Genomic DNA, 17,928 nt, shown 5'->3' with positions numbered 1-17,928 from the left:
CATGTATGATGTTATTTAGGTTGTATTATAATGGTAGCATCATACTATCAGAATAATAACATGTCTGATGTTATTTAGGTTGTATTATAATGGTAGCATCATACTATCAGAATAATAACATGTATGATGTTATTTAGGTTGTATTATAATGGTAGCATCATACTATCAGAATCATAACATGTATGTTGTTATTTAGGTTGTATTATAATGGTAGCATCATACTATCAGAATAATAACATGTATGATGTTATTTAGGTTGTATTATAATGGTAGCATCATACTATCAGAATAATAACATGTATGATGTTATTTAGGTTGTATTATAATGGTAGTAGCATACTATCAGAATAATAACATGTATGATGTTATTTAGAATGTATGTTAATGGTAGCATCATACTATCAGAATAATAACATGTATGATGTTATTTAGGTTGTATTATAATGGTAGCATCATACTATCAGAATAATAACATGTATGATGTTATTTAAAATGTATTATAATGGTAGCATCATACTATCAGAATAATAACATGTATGATGTTATTTAGAATGTATGTTAATGGTAGCATCATACTATCAGAATAATAACATGTATGATGTTATTTAGGTTGTATTATAATGGTTGTATTATAATGGTAGCATCATACTATCAGAATAATAACATGTATGATGTTATTTAGGTTGTATTATAATGGTAGCATCATACTATCAGAATAATAACATGTATGATGTTATTTAGGTTGTATTATAATGGTAGCATCATACTATCAGAATAATAACATGTATGATGTTATTTAGAATGTATGTTAATGGTAGCATCATACTATCAGAATAATAACATGTATGATGTTATTTAGGTTGTATTATAATGGTTGTATTATAATGGTAGCATCATACTATCAGAATAATAACATGTATGATGTTATTTAGGTTGTATTATAATGGTAGCATCATACTATCAGAATAATAACATGTATGATGTTATTTAGGTTGTATTATAATGGTAGCATCATACTATCAGAATAATAACATGTATGATGTTATTTAGGTTGTATTATAATGGTAGCATCATACTATCAGAATAATAACATGTATGATGTTATTTAGGTTGTATTATAATGGTAGCATCATACTATCAGAATAATAACATGTATGATGTTATTTAAAATGTATTATAATGGTAGCATCATACTATCAGAATAATAACATGTATGATGTTATTTAGGTTGTATTATAATGGTAGCATCATACTATCAGAATAATAACATGTATGATGTTATTTAAAATGTATTATAATGGTAGCATCATACTATCAGAATAATAACATGTATGATGTTATTTAGAATGTATGTTAATGGTAGCATCATACTATCAGAATAATAACATGTATGATGTTATTTAGGTTGTATTATAATGGTTGTATTATAATGGTAGCATCATACTATCAGAATAATAACATGTATGATGTTATTTAGGTTGTATTATAATGGTAGCATCATACTATCAGAATAATAACATGTATGATGTTATTTAGGTTGTATTATAATGGTAGCATCATACTATCAGAATAATAACATGTATGATGTTATTTAGAATGTATGTTAATGGTAGCATCATATTATCAGAATAATAACATGTATGATGTTATTTAGGTTGTATTATAATGGTAGCATCATACTATCAGAATCATAACATGTATGATGTTATTTAGAATGTATGTTAATGGTAGCATCATACTATCAGAATAATAACATGTATGATGTTATTTAGGTTGTATTATAATGGTAGCATCATACTATCAGAATAATAACATGTATGATGTTATTTAGGTTGTATGTTAACGGTAGCATCATACTATCAGAATAATAACATGTATGATGTTATTTAGGTTGTATTATAATGGTAGCATCATACTATCAGAATAATAACATGTATGATGTTATTTAGGTTGTATTATAATGGTAGCATCATACTATCAGAATCATAACATGTATGTTGTTATTTAGGTTGTATTATAATGGTAGCATCATACTATCAGAATAATAACATGTATGATGTTATTTAGGTTGTATTATAATGGTAGCATCATACTATCAGAATAATAACATGTATGATGTTATTTAGGTTGTATTATAATGGTAGTATCATACTATCAGAATAATAACATGTATGATGTTATTTAGAATGTATGTTAATGGTAGCATCATACTATCAGAATAATAACATGTATGATGTCATTTAGAATGTATGTTAATGGCAGCATCATACTATCAGAATAATAACATGTATGATGTTATTTAGGTTGTATTATAATGGTAGCATCATACTATCAGAATCATAACATGTATGATGTTATTTAGGTTGTATTATAATGGTAGCATCATACTATCAGAATAATAACATGTATGATGTTATTTAGGTTGTATTATAATGGTAGCATCATACTATCAGAATCATAACATGTATGTTGTTATTTAGAATGTATGTTAATGGTAGCATCATACTATCAGAATAATAACATGTATGATGTTATTTAGGTTGTATTATAATGGTTGTATTATAATGGTAGCATCATACTATCAGAATAATAACATGTATGATGTTATTTAGAATGTATGTTAATGGTAGCATCATACTATCAGAATAATAACATGTATGATGTTATTTAGGTTGTATTATTATGGTAGCATCATACTATCAGAATCATAACATGTATGTTGTTATTTAGGTTGTATTATAATGGTAGCATTATACTATCAGAATCATAACATGTATGATGTTATTTAGAATCTATGTTAATGGTAGCATCATACTATCAGAATAATAACATGTATGATGTTATTTAGGTTGTATTATAATGGTAGCATCATACTATCAGAATAATAACATGTATGATGTTATTTAGGTTGTATTATAATGGTAGCATCATACTATCAGAATAATAACATGTATGATGTTATTTAGGTTGTATGTTAATGGTAGCATCATACTATCAGAATAATAACATGTATGTTATTTAGGTTGTATTATAATGGTAGCATCATACTATCAGAATCATAACATGTATGTTGTTATTTAGGTTGTATTATAATGGTAGCATCATACTATCAGAATAATAACATGTATGATGTTATTTAGGTTGTATTATAATGGTAGCATCATACTATCATAATCATAACATGTATGATGTTATTTAGGTTGTATTATAATGGTAGCATCATACTATCAGAATAATAACATGTATGATGTTGTTATTTAGAATGTATGTTAATGGCAGCATCATACTATCAGAATAATAACATGTATGATGTTATTTAGGTTGTATTATAATGGTAGCATCATACTATCAGAATAATAACATGTGTGATGTTATTTAGGTTGTATTATAATGGTAGCAGCATACTATCAGAATAATAACATGTATGATGTTATTTAGGTTGTATGCTAATCGTAGCATCATACTATCAGAATAATAACATGTATGATGTTATTTAAAATGTATTATAATGGTAGCATCATACTATCAGAATAATAACATGTATGATGTTATTTAGAATGTATGTTAATGGTAGCATCATACTATCAGAATAATAACATGTATGATGTTATTTAGGTTGTATTATAATGGTTGTATTATAATGGTAGCATCATACTATCAGAATAATAACATGTATGATGTTATTTAGGTTGTATTATAATGGTAGCATCATACTATCAGAATAATAACATGTATGATGTTATTTAGGTTGTATTATAATGGTAGCATCATACTATCAGAATAATAACATGTATGATGTTATTTAGAATGTATGTTAATGGTAGCATCATATTATCAGAATAATAACATGTATGATGTTATTTAGGTTGTATTATAATGGTAGCATCATACTATCAGAATCATAACATGTATGATGTTATTTAGAATGTATGTTAATGGTAGCATCATACTATCAGAATAATAACATGTATGATGTTATTTAGGTTGTATTATAATGGTAGCATCATACTATCAGAATAATAACATGTATGATGTTATTTAGGTTGTATGTTAACGGTAGCATCATACTATCAGAATAATAACATGTATGATGTTATTTAGGTTGTATTATAATGGTAGCATCATACTATCAGAATAATAACATGTATGATGTTATTTAGGTTGTATGTTAATGGTAGCATCATACTATCAGAATAATAACATGTATGATGTTATTTAGGTTGTATTATAATGGTAGCATCATACTATCAGAATAATAACATGTATGATGTTATTTAGGTTGTATTATAATGGTAGCATCATACTATCAGAATCATAACATGTATGTTGTTATTTAGGTTGTATTATAATGGTAGCATCATACTATAAGAATAATAACATGTATGATGTTATTTAGGTTGTATTATAATGGTTGTATTATAATGGTAGCATCATACTATCAGAATAATAACATGTATGATGTTATTTAGGTTGTATTATAATGGTAGTATCATACTATCAGAATAATAACATGTATGATGTTATTTAGAATGTATGTTAATGGTAGCATCATACTATCAGAATAATAACATGTATGATGTTATTTAGGTTGTATTATAATGGTAGTATCATACTATCAGAATAATAACATGTATGATGTTATTTAGAATGTATGTTAATGGTAGCATCATACTATCAGAATAATAACATGTATGATGTCATTTAGAATGTATGTTAATGGCAGCATCATACTATCAGAATCATAACATGTATGATGTTATTTAGGTTGTATTATAATGGTAGCATCATACTATCAGAATCATAACATGTATGATGTTATTTAGGTTGTATTATAATGGTAGCATCATACTATCAGAATAATAACATGTATGATGTTATTTAGGTTGTATTATAATGGTAGCATCATACTATCAGAATCATAACATGTATGTTGTTATTTAGAATGTATGTTAATGGTAGCATCATACTATCAGAATAATAACATGTATGATGTTATTTAGGTTGTATTATAATGGTTGTATTATAATGGTAGCATCATACTATCAGAATAATAACATGTATGATGTTATTTAGAATGTATGTTAATGGTAGCATCATACTATCAGAATAATAACATGTATGATGTTATTTAGGTTGTATTATAATGGTAGCATCATACTATCAGAATCATAACATGTATGTTGTTATTTAGGTTGTATTATAATGGTAGCATCATACTATCAGAATCATAACATGTATGATGTTATTTAGAATCTATGTTAATGGTAGCATCATACTATCAGAATAATAACATGTATGATGTTATTTAGGTTGTATTATAATGGTAGCATCATACTATCAGAATAATAACATGTATGATGTTATTTAGGTTGTATTATAATGGTAGCATCATACTATCAGAATAATAACATGTATGATGTTATTTAGGTTGTATGTTAATGGTAGCATCATACTATCAGAATAATAACATGTATGTTATTTAGGTTGTATTATAATGGTAGCATCATACTATCAGAATCATAACATGTATGTTGTTATTTAGGTTGTATTATAATGGTAGCATCATACTATCAGAATAATAACATGTATGATGTTATTTAGGTTGTATTATAATGGTAGCATCATACTATCATAATCATAACATGTATGATGTTATTTAGGTTGTATTATAATGGTAGCATCATACTATCAGAATAATAACATGTATGATGTTATTTAGGTTGTATTATAATGGTAGCATCATACTATCAGAATCATAACATGTATGTTGTTATTTAGAATGTATGTTAATGGTAGCATCATACTATCAGAATAATAACATGTATGATGTTATTTAGGTTGTATTATAATGGTTGTATTATAATGGTAGCATCATACTATCAGAATAATAACATGTATGATGTTATTTAGAATGTATGTTAATGGTAGCATCATACTATCAGAATAATAACATGTATGATGTTATTTAGGTTGTATTATTATGGTAGCATCATACTATCAGAATCATAACATGTATGTTGTTATTTAGGTTGTATTATAATGGTAGCATTATACTATCAGAATCATAACATGTATGATGTTATTTAGAATCTATGTTAATGGTAGCATCATACTATCAGAATAATAACATGTATGATGTTATTTAGGTTGTATTATAATGGTAGCATCATACTATCAGAATAATAACATGTATGATGTTATTTAGGTTGTATTATAATGGTAGCATCATACTATCAGAATAATAACATGTATGATGTTATTTAGGTTGTATGTTAATGGTAGCATCATACTATCAGAATAATAACATGTATGTTATTTAGGTTGTATTATAATGGTAGCATCATACTATCAGAATCATAACATGTATGTTGTTATTTAGGTTGTATTATAATGGTAGCATCATACTATCAGAATAATAACATGTATGATGTTATTTAGGTTGTATTATAATGGTAGCATCATACTATCATAATCATAACATGTATGATGTTATTTAGGTTGTATTATAATGGTAGCATCATACTATCAGAATAATAACATGTATGATGTTGTTATTTAGAATGTATGTTAATGGCAGCATCATACTATCAGAATAATAACATGTATGATGTTATTTAGGTTGTATTATAATGGTAGCATCATACTATCAGAATAATAACATGTGTGATGTTATTTAGGTTGTATTATAATGGTAGCAGCATACTATCAGAATAATAACATGTATGATGTTATTTAGGTTGTATGTTAATCGTAGCATCATACTATCAGAATAATAACATGTATGATGTTATTTAAAATGTATTATAATGGTAGCATCATACTATCAGAATAATAACATGTATGATGTTATTTAGAATGTATGTTAATGGTAGCATCATACTATCAGAATAATAACATGTATGATGTTATTTAGGTTGTATTATAATGGTTGTATTATAATGGTAGCATCATACTATCAGAATAATAACATGTATGATGTTATTTAGGTTGTATTATAATGGTAGCATCATACTATCAGAATAATAACATGTATGATGTTATTTAGGTTGTATTATAATGGTAGCATCATACTATCAGAATAATAACATGTATGATGTTATTTAGAATGTATGTTAATGGTAGCATCATATTATCAGAATAATAACATGTATGATGTTATTTAGGTTGTATTATAATGGTAGCATCATACTATCAGAATCATAACATGTATGATGTTATTTAGAATGTATGTTAATGGTAGCATCATACTATCAGAATAATAACATGTATGATGTTATTTAGGTTGTATTATAATGGTAGCATCATACTATCAGAATAATAACATGTATGATGTTATTTAGGTTGTATGTTAACGGTAGCATCATACTATCAGAATAATAACATGTATGATGTTATTTAGGTTGTATTATAATGGTAGCATCATACTATCAGAATAATAACATGTATGATGTTATTTAGGTTGTATGTTAATGGTAGCATCATACTATCAGAATAATAACATGTATGATGTTATTTAGGTTGTATTATAATGGTAGCATCATACTATCAGAATAATAACATGTATGATGTTATTTAGGTTGTATTATAATGGTAGCATCATACTATCAGAATCATAACATGTATGTTGTTATTTAGGTTGTATTATAATGGTAGCATCATACTATAAGAATAATAACATGTATGATGTTATTTAGGTTGTATTATAATGGTTGTATTATAATGGTAGCATCATACTATCAGAATAATAACATGTATGATGTTATTTAGGTTGTATTATAATGGTAGTATCATACTATCAGAATAATAACATGTATGATGTTATTTAGAATGTATGTTAATGGTAGCATCATACTATCAGAATAATAACATGTATGATGTTATTTAGGTTGTATTATAATGGTAGTATCATACTATCAGAATAATAACATGTATGATGTTATTTAGAATGTATGTTAATGGTAGCATCATACTATCAGAATAATAACATGTATGATGTCATTTAGAATGTATGTTAATGGCAGCATCATACTATCAGAATCATAACATGTATGATGTTATTTAGGTTGTATTATAATGGTAGCATCATACTATCAGAATCATAACATGTATGATGTTATTTAGGTTGTATTATAATGGTAGCATCATACTATCAGAATAATAACATGTATGATGTTATTTAGGTTGTATTATAATGGTAGCATCATACTATCAGAATCATAACATGTATGTTGTTATTTAGAATGTATGTTAATGGTAGCATCATACTATCAGAATAATAACATGTATGATGTTATTTAGGTTGTATTATAATGGTTGTATTATAATGGTAGCATCATACTATCAGAATAATAACATGTATGATGGTATTTAGAATGTATGTTAATGGTAGCATCATACTATCAGAATAATAACATGTATGATGTTATTTAGGTTGTATTATAATGGTAGCATCATACTATCAGAATCATAACATGTATGTTGTTATTTAGGTTGTATTATAATGGTAGCATCATACTATCAGAATCATAACATGTATGATGTTATTTAGAATCTATGTTAATGGTAGCATCATACTATCAGAATAATAACATGTATGATGTTATTTAGGTTGTATTATAATGGTAGCATCATACTATCAGAATAATAACATGTATGATGTTATTTAGGTTGTATGTTAATGGTAGCATCATACTATCAGAATAATAACATGTATGTTATTTAGGTTGTATTATAATGGTAGCATCATACTATCAGAATCATAACATGTATGATGTTATTTAGGTTGTATTATAATGGTAGCATCATACTATCAGAATAATAACATGTATGATGTTATTTAGGTTGTATTATAATGGTAGCATCATACTATCAGAATCATAACATGTATGTTGTTATTTAGAATGTATGTTAATGGTAGCATCATACTATCAGAATAATAACATGTATGATGTTATTTAGGTTGTATTATAATGGTTGTATTATAATGGTAGCATCATACTATCAGAATAATAACATGTATGATGTTATTTAGAATGTATGTTAATGGTAGCATCATACTATCAGAATAATAACATGTATGATGTTATTTAGGTTGTATTATAATGGTAGTATCATACTATCAGAATAATAACATGTATGATGTTATTTAGAATGTATGTTAATGGTAGCATCATACTATCAGAATAATAACATGTATGATGTCATTTAGAATGTATGTTAATGGCAGCATCATACTATCAGAATCATAACATGTATGATGTTATTTAGGTTGTATTATAATGGTAGCATCATACTATCAGAATCATAACATGTATGATGTTATTTAGGTTGTATTATAATGGTAGCATCATACTATCAGAATAATAACATGTATGATGTTATTTAGGTTGTATTATAATGGTAGCATCATACTATCAGAATCATAACATGTATGTTGTTATTTAGAATGTATGTTAATGGTAGCATCATACTATCAGAATAATAACATGTATGATGTTATTTAGGTTGTATTATAATGGTTGTATTATAATGGTAGCATCATACTATCAGAATAATAACATGTATGATGTTATTTAGAATGTATGTTAATGGTAGCATCATACTATCAGAATAATAACATGTATGATGTTATTTAGGTTGTATTATAATGGTAGCATCATACTATCAGAATCATAACATGTATGTTGTTATTTAGGTTGTATTATAATGGTAGCATCATACTATCAGAATCATAACATGTATGATGTTATTTAGAATCTATGTTAATGGTAGCATCATACTATCAGAATAATAACATGTATGATGTTATTTAGGTTGTATTATAATGGTAGCATCATACTATCAGAATAATAACATGTATGATGTTATTTAGGTTGTATGTTAATGGTAGCATCATACTATCAGAATAATAACATGTATGTTATTTAGGTTGTATTATAATGGTAGCATCATACTATCAGAATCATAACATGTATGTTGTTATTTAGGTTGTATTATAATGGTAGCATCATACTATCAGAATAATAACATGTATGATGTTATTTAGGTTGTATTATAATGGTAGCATCATACTATCATAATCATAACATGTATGATGTTATTTAGGTTGTATTATAATGGTAGCATCATACTATCAGAATAATAACATGTATGATGTTGTTATTTAGAATGTATGTTAATGGCAGCATCATACTATCAGAATAATAACATGTATGATGTTATTTAGGTTGTATTATAATGGTAGCATCATACTATCAGAATAATAACATGTGTGATGTTATTTAGGTTGTATTATAATGGTAGCAGCATACTATCAGAATAATAACATGTATGATGTTATTTAGGTTGTATGTTAATCGTAGCATCATACTATCAGAATAATAACATGTATGATGTTATTTAAAATGTATTATAATGGTAGCATCATACTATCAGAATAATAACATGTATGATGTTATTTAGAATGTATGTTAATGGTAGCATCATACTATCAGAATAATAACATGTATGATGTTATTTAGGTTGTATTATAATGGTTGTATTATAATGGTAGCATCATACTATCAGAATAATAACATGTATGATGTTATTTAGGTTGTATTATAATGGTAGCATCATACTATCAGAATAATAACATGTATGATGTTATTTAGGTTGTATTATAATGGTAGCATCATACTATCAGAATAATAACATGTATGATGTTATTTAGAATGTATGTTAATGGTAGCATCATATTATCAGAATAATAACATGTATGATGTTATTTAGGTTGTATTATAATGGTAGCATCATACTATCAGAATCATAACATGTATGATGTTATTTAGAATGTATGTTAATGGTAGCATCATACTATCAGAATAATAACATGTATGATGTTATTTAGGTTGTATTATAATGGTAGCATCATACTATCAGAATAATAACATGTATGATGTTATTTAGGTTGTATGTTAACGGTAGCATCATACTATCAGAATAATAACATGTATGATGTTATTTAGGTTGTATTATAATGGTAGCATCATACTATCAGAATCATAACATGTATGATGTTATTTAGGTTGTATTATAATGGTAGCATCATAGTATCAGAATCATAACATGTATGATGTTATTTAGGTTGTATTATAATGGTAGCATCATACTATCAGAATAATAACATGTATGATGTTATTTAGGTTGTATTATAATGGTAGCATCATACTATCAGAATAATAACATGTATGATGTTATTTAGGTTGTATTATAATGGTAGCATCATACTATCAGAATCATAACATGTATGTTGTTATTTAGGTTGTATTATAATGGTAGCATCATACTATCAGAATAATAACATGTATGATGTTATTTAGGTTGTATTATAATGGTAGCATCATACTATCAGAATAATAACATGTATGATGTTATTTAGGTTGTATTATAATGGTAGTATCATACTATCAGAATAATAACATGTATGATGTTATTTAGAATGTATGTTAATGGTAGCATCATACTATCAGAATAATAACATGTATGATGTTATTTAGGTTGTATTATAATGGTAGCATCATACTATCAGAATCATAACATGTATGATGTTATTTAGGTTGTATTATAATGGTAGCATCATACTATCAGAATCATAACATGTATGATGTTATTTAGAATGTATGTTAATGGTAGGATCATACTATCAGAATAATAACATGTATGATGTTATTTAGGTTGTATTATAATGGTAGTATCATACTATCAGAATAATAACATGTATGATGTTATTTAGGTTGTATTATAATGGTAGCATCATACTATCAGAATAATAACATGTATGATGTTATTTAGGTTGTATTATAATGTTAGCATCATACTATCAGAATCATAACATGTATGTTGTTATTTAGGTTGTATTATAATGGTAGCATCATACTATAAGAATAATAACATGTATGATGTTATTTAGGTTGTATTATAATGGTTGTATTATAATGGTAGCATCATACTATCAGAATAATAACATGTATGATGTTATTTAGGTTTTATTATAATGGTAGCATCATACTATCAGAATGATAACATGTATGATGTTATTTAGGTTGTATTATAATGGTAGCATCATAGTATCAGAATCATAACATGTATGATGTTATTTAGGTTGTATTATAATGGTAGCATCATACTATCAGAATAATATCATGTATGATGTTATTTAGGTTGTATTATAATGGTAGCATCATACTATCAGAATAATAACATGTATGATGTTATTTAGGTTGTATTATAATGGTAGCATCATACTATCAGAATAATATCATGTATGATGTTATTTAGGTTGTATTATAATGGTAGCATCATACTATCAGAATAATAACATGTATGATGTTATTTAGGTTGTATTATAATGGTAGCATCATACTATCAGAATAATAACATGTATGATGTTATTTAGGTTGTATGTTAACGGTAGCATCATACTATCAGAATAATAACATGTATGATGTTATTTAGGTTGTATTATAATGGTAGCATCATACTATCAGAATAATAACATGTATGATGTTATTTAGGTTGTATGTTAATGGTAGCATCATACTATCAGAATAATAACATATATGATGTTATTTAGGTTGTATTATAATGGTAGCATCATACTATAAGAATAATAACATGTATGATGTTATTTAGGTTGTATTATAATGGTTGTATTATAATGGTAGCATCATACTATCAGAATAATAACATGTATGATGTTATTTAGAATGTATGTTAATGGTAGCATCATATTATCAGAATAATAACATGTATGATGTTATTTAGGTTGTATTATAATGGTAGCATCATACTATCAGAATCATAACATGTATGATGTTATTTAGAATGTATGTTAATGGTAGCATCATACTATCAGAATAATAACATGTATGATGTTATTTAGGTTGTATTATAATGGTAGCATCATACTATCAGAATAATAACATGTATGATGTTATTTAGGTTGTATGTTAACGGTAGCATCATACTATCAGAATAATAACATGTATGATGTTATTTAGGTTGTATTATAATGGTAGCATCATACTATCAGAATAATAACATGTATGATGTTATTTAGGTTGTATGTTAATGGTAGCATCATACTATCAGAATAATAACATATATGATGTTATTTAGGTTGTATTATAATGGTAGCATCATACTATAAGAATAATAACATGTATGATGTTATTTAGGTTGTATTATAATGGTTGTATTATAATGGTAGCATCATACTATCAGAATAATAACATGTATGATGTTATTTAGGTTGTATTATAATGGTAGCATCATACTATCAGAATCATAACATGTATGATGTTATTTAGGTTGTATTATAATGGTAGCATCATAGTATCAGAATCATAACATGTATGATGTTATTTAGGTTGTATTATAATGGTAGCATCATACTATCAGAATAATAACATGTATGATGTTATTTAGGTTGTATTATAATGGTAGCATCATACTATCAGAATAATAACATGTATGATGTTATTTAGGTTGTATTATAATGGTAGCATCATACTATCAGAATCATAACATGTATGTTGTTATTTAGGTTGTATTATAATGGTAGCATCATACTATCAGAATAATAACATGTATGATGTTATTTAGGTTGTATTATAATGGTAGCATCATACTATCAGAATAATAACATGTATGATGTTATTTAGGTTGTATTATAATGGTAGTATCATACTATCAGAATAATAACATGTATGATGTTATTTAGAATGTATGTTAATGGTAGCATCATACTATCAGAATAATAACATGTATGATGTCATTTAGAATGTATGTTAATGGCAGCATCATACTATCAGAATCATAACATGTATGATGTTATTTAGGTTGTATTATAATGGTAGCATCATACTATCAGAATCATAACATGTATGATGTTATTTAGGTTGTATTATAATGGTAGCATCATACTATCAGAATAATAACATGTATGATGTTATTTAGGTTGTATTATAATGGTAGCATCATACTATCAGAATCATAACATGTATGTTGTTATTTAGAATGTATGTTAATGGTAGCATCATACTATCAGAATAATAACATGTATGATGTTATTTAGGTTGTATTATAATGGTTGTATTATAATGGTAGCATCATACTATCAGAATAATAACATGTATGATGTTATTTAGAATGTATGTTAATGGTAGCATCATACTATCAGAATAATAACATGTATGATGTTATTTAGGTTGTATTATAATGGTAGCATCATACTATCAGAATCATAACATGTATGTTGTTATTTAGGTTGTATTATAATGGTAGCATCATACTATCAGAATCATAACATGTATGATGTTATTTAGAATCTATGTTAATGGTAGCATCATACTATCAGAATAATAACATGTATGATGTTATTTAGGTTGTATTATAATGGTAGCATCATACTATCAGAATAATAACATGTATGATGTTATTTAGGTTGTATGTTAATGGTAGCATCATACTATCAGAATAATAACATGTATGTTATTTAGGTTGTATTATAATGGTAGCATCATACTATCAGAATCATAACATGTATGATGTTATTTAGGTTGTATTATAATGGTAGCATCATACTATCAGAATAATAACATGTATGATGTTATTTAGGTTGTATTATAATGGTAGCATCATACTATCAGAATCATAACATGTATGTTGTTATTTAGAATGTATGTTAATGGTAGCATCATACTATCAGAATAATAACATGTATGATGTTATTTAGGTTGTATTATAATGGTTGTATTATAATGGTAGCATCATACTATCAGAATAATAACATGTATGATGTTATTTAGAATGTATGTTAATGGTAGCATCATACTATCAGAATAATAACATGTATGATGTTATTTAGGTTGTATTATAATGGTAGTATCATACTATCAGAATAATAACATGTATGATGTTATTTAGAATGTATGTTAATGGTAGCATCATACTATCAGAATAATAACATGTATGATGTCATTTAGAATGTATGTTAATGGCAGCATCATACTATCAGAATCATAACATGTATGATGTTATTTAGGTTGTATTATAATGGTAGCATCATACTATCAGAATCATAACATGTATGATGTTATTTAGGTTGTATTATAATGGTAGCATCATACTATCAGAATAATAACATGTATGATGTTATTTAGGTTGTATTATAATGGTAGCATCATACTATCAGAATCATAACATGTATGTTGTTATTTAGAATGTATGTTAATGGTAGCATCATACTATCAGAATAATAACATGTATGATGTTATTTAGGTTGTATTATAATGGTTGTATTATAATGGTAGCATCATACTATCAGAATAATAACATGTATGATGTTATTTAGAATGTATGTTAATGGTAGCATCATACTATCAGAATAATAACATGTATGATGTTATTTAGGTTGTATTATAATGGTAGCATCATACTATCAGAATCATAACATGTATGTTGTTATTTAGGTTGTATTATAATGGTAGCATCATACTATCAGAATCATAACATGTATGATGTTATTTAGAATCTATGTTAATGGTAGCATCATACTATCAGAATAATAACATGTATGATGTTATTTAGGTTGTATTATAATGGTAGCATCATACTATCAGAATAATAACATGTATGATGTTATTTAGGTTGTATGTTAATGGTAGCATCATACTATCAGAATAATAACATGTATGTTATTTAGGTTGTATTATAATGGTAGCATCATACTATCAGAATCATAACATGTATGTTGTTATTTAGGTTGTATTATAATGGTAGCATCATACTATCAGAATAATAACATGTATGATGTTATTTAGGTTGTATTATAATGGTAGCATCATACTATCATAATCATAACATGTATGATGTTATTTAGGTTGTATTATAATGGTAGCATCATACTATCAGAATAATAACATGTATGATGTTGTTATTTAGAATGTATGTTAATGGCAGCATCATACTATCAGAATAATAACATGTATGATGTTATTTAGGTTGTATTATAATGGTAGCATCATACTATCAGAATAATAACATGTGTGATGTTATTTAGGTTGTATTATAATGGTAGCAGCATACTATCAGAATAATAACATGTATGATGTTATTTAGGTTGTATGTTAATCGTAGCATCATACTATCAGAATAATAACATGTATGATGTTATTTAAAATGTATTATAATGGTAGCATCATACTATCAGAATAATAACATGTATGATGTTATTTAGAATGTATGTTAATGGTAGCATCATACTATCAGAATAATAACATGTATGATGTTATTTAGGTTGTATTATAATGGTTGTATTATAATGGTAGCATCATACTATCAGAATAATAACATGTATGATGTTATTTAGGTTGTATTATAATGGTAGCATCATACTATCAGAATAATAACATGTATGATGTTATTTAGGTTGTATTATAATGGTAGCATCATACTATCAGAATAATAACATGTATGATGTTATTTAGAATGTATGTTAATGGTAGCATCATATTATCAGAATAATAACATGTATGATGTTATTTAGGTTGTATTATAATGGTAGCATCATACTATCAGAATCATAACATGTATGATGTTATTTAGAATGTATGTTAATGGTAGCATCATACTATCAGAATAATAACATGTATGATGTTATTTAGGTTGTATTATAATGGTAGCATCATACTATCAGAATAATAACATGTATGATGTTATTTAGGTTGTATGTTAACGGTAGCATCATACTATCAGAATAATAACATGTATGATGTTATTTAGGTTGTATTATAATGGTAGCATCATACTATCAGAATCATAACATGTATGATGTTATTTAGGTTGTATTATAATGGTAGCATCATAGTATCAGAATCATAACATGTATGATGTTATTTAGGTTGTATTATAATGGTAGCATCATACTATCAGAATAATAACATGTATGATGTTATTTAGGTTGTATTATAATGGTAGCATCATACTATCAGAATAATAACATGTATGATGTTATTTAGGTTGTATTATAATGGTAGCATCATACTATCAGAATCATAACATGTATGTTGTTATTTAGGTTGTATTATAATGGTAGCATCATACTATCAGAATAATAACATGTATGATGTTATTTAGGTTGTATTATAATGGTAGCATCATACTATCAGAATAATAACATGTATGATGTTATTTAGGTTGTATTATAATGGTAGTATCATACTATCAGAATAATAACATGTATGATGTTATTTAGAATGTATGTTAATGGTAGCATCATACTATCAGAATAATAACATGTATGATGTTATTTAGGTTGTATTATAATGGTAGCATCATACTATCAGAATCATAACATGTATGATGTTATTTAGGTTGTATTATAATGGTAGCATCATACTATCAGAATCATAACATGTATGATGTTATTTAGAATGTATGTTAATGGTAGGATCATACTATCAGAATAATAACATGTATGATGTTATTTAGGTTGTATTATAATGGTAGTATCATACTATCAGAATAATAACATGTATGATGTTATTTAGGTTGTATTATAATGGTAGCATCATACTATCAGAATAATAACATGTATGATGTTATTTAGGTTGTATTATAATGTTAGCATCATACTATCAGAATCATAACATGTATGTTGTTATTTAGGTTGTATTATAATGGTAGCATCATACTATAAGAATAATAACATGTATGATGTTATTTAGGTTGTATTATAATGGTTGTATTATAATGGTAGCATCATACTATCAGAATAATAACATGTATGATGTTATTTAGGTTTTATTATAATGGTAGCATCATACTATCAGAATGATAACATGTATGATGTTATTTAGGTTGTATTATAATGGTAGCATCATAGTA

Source organism: Notolepis coatsorum (genome assembly GCF_963971535.1).
Source record: "Notolepis coatsorum genome assembly, chromosome: 4".
Taxonomy (NCBI): Eukaryota; Metazoa; Chordata; class Actinopteri; order Aulopiformes; family Paralepididae; genus Notolepis; species Notolepis coatsorum.
The sequence above is the reverse complement of the archived record's forward strand: the minus strand, read 5'-3'. Positions refer to the sequence as shown.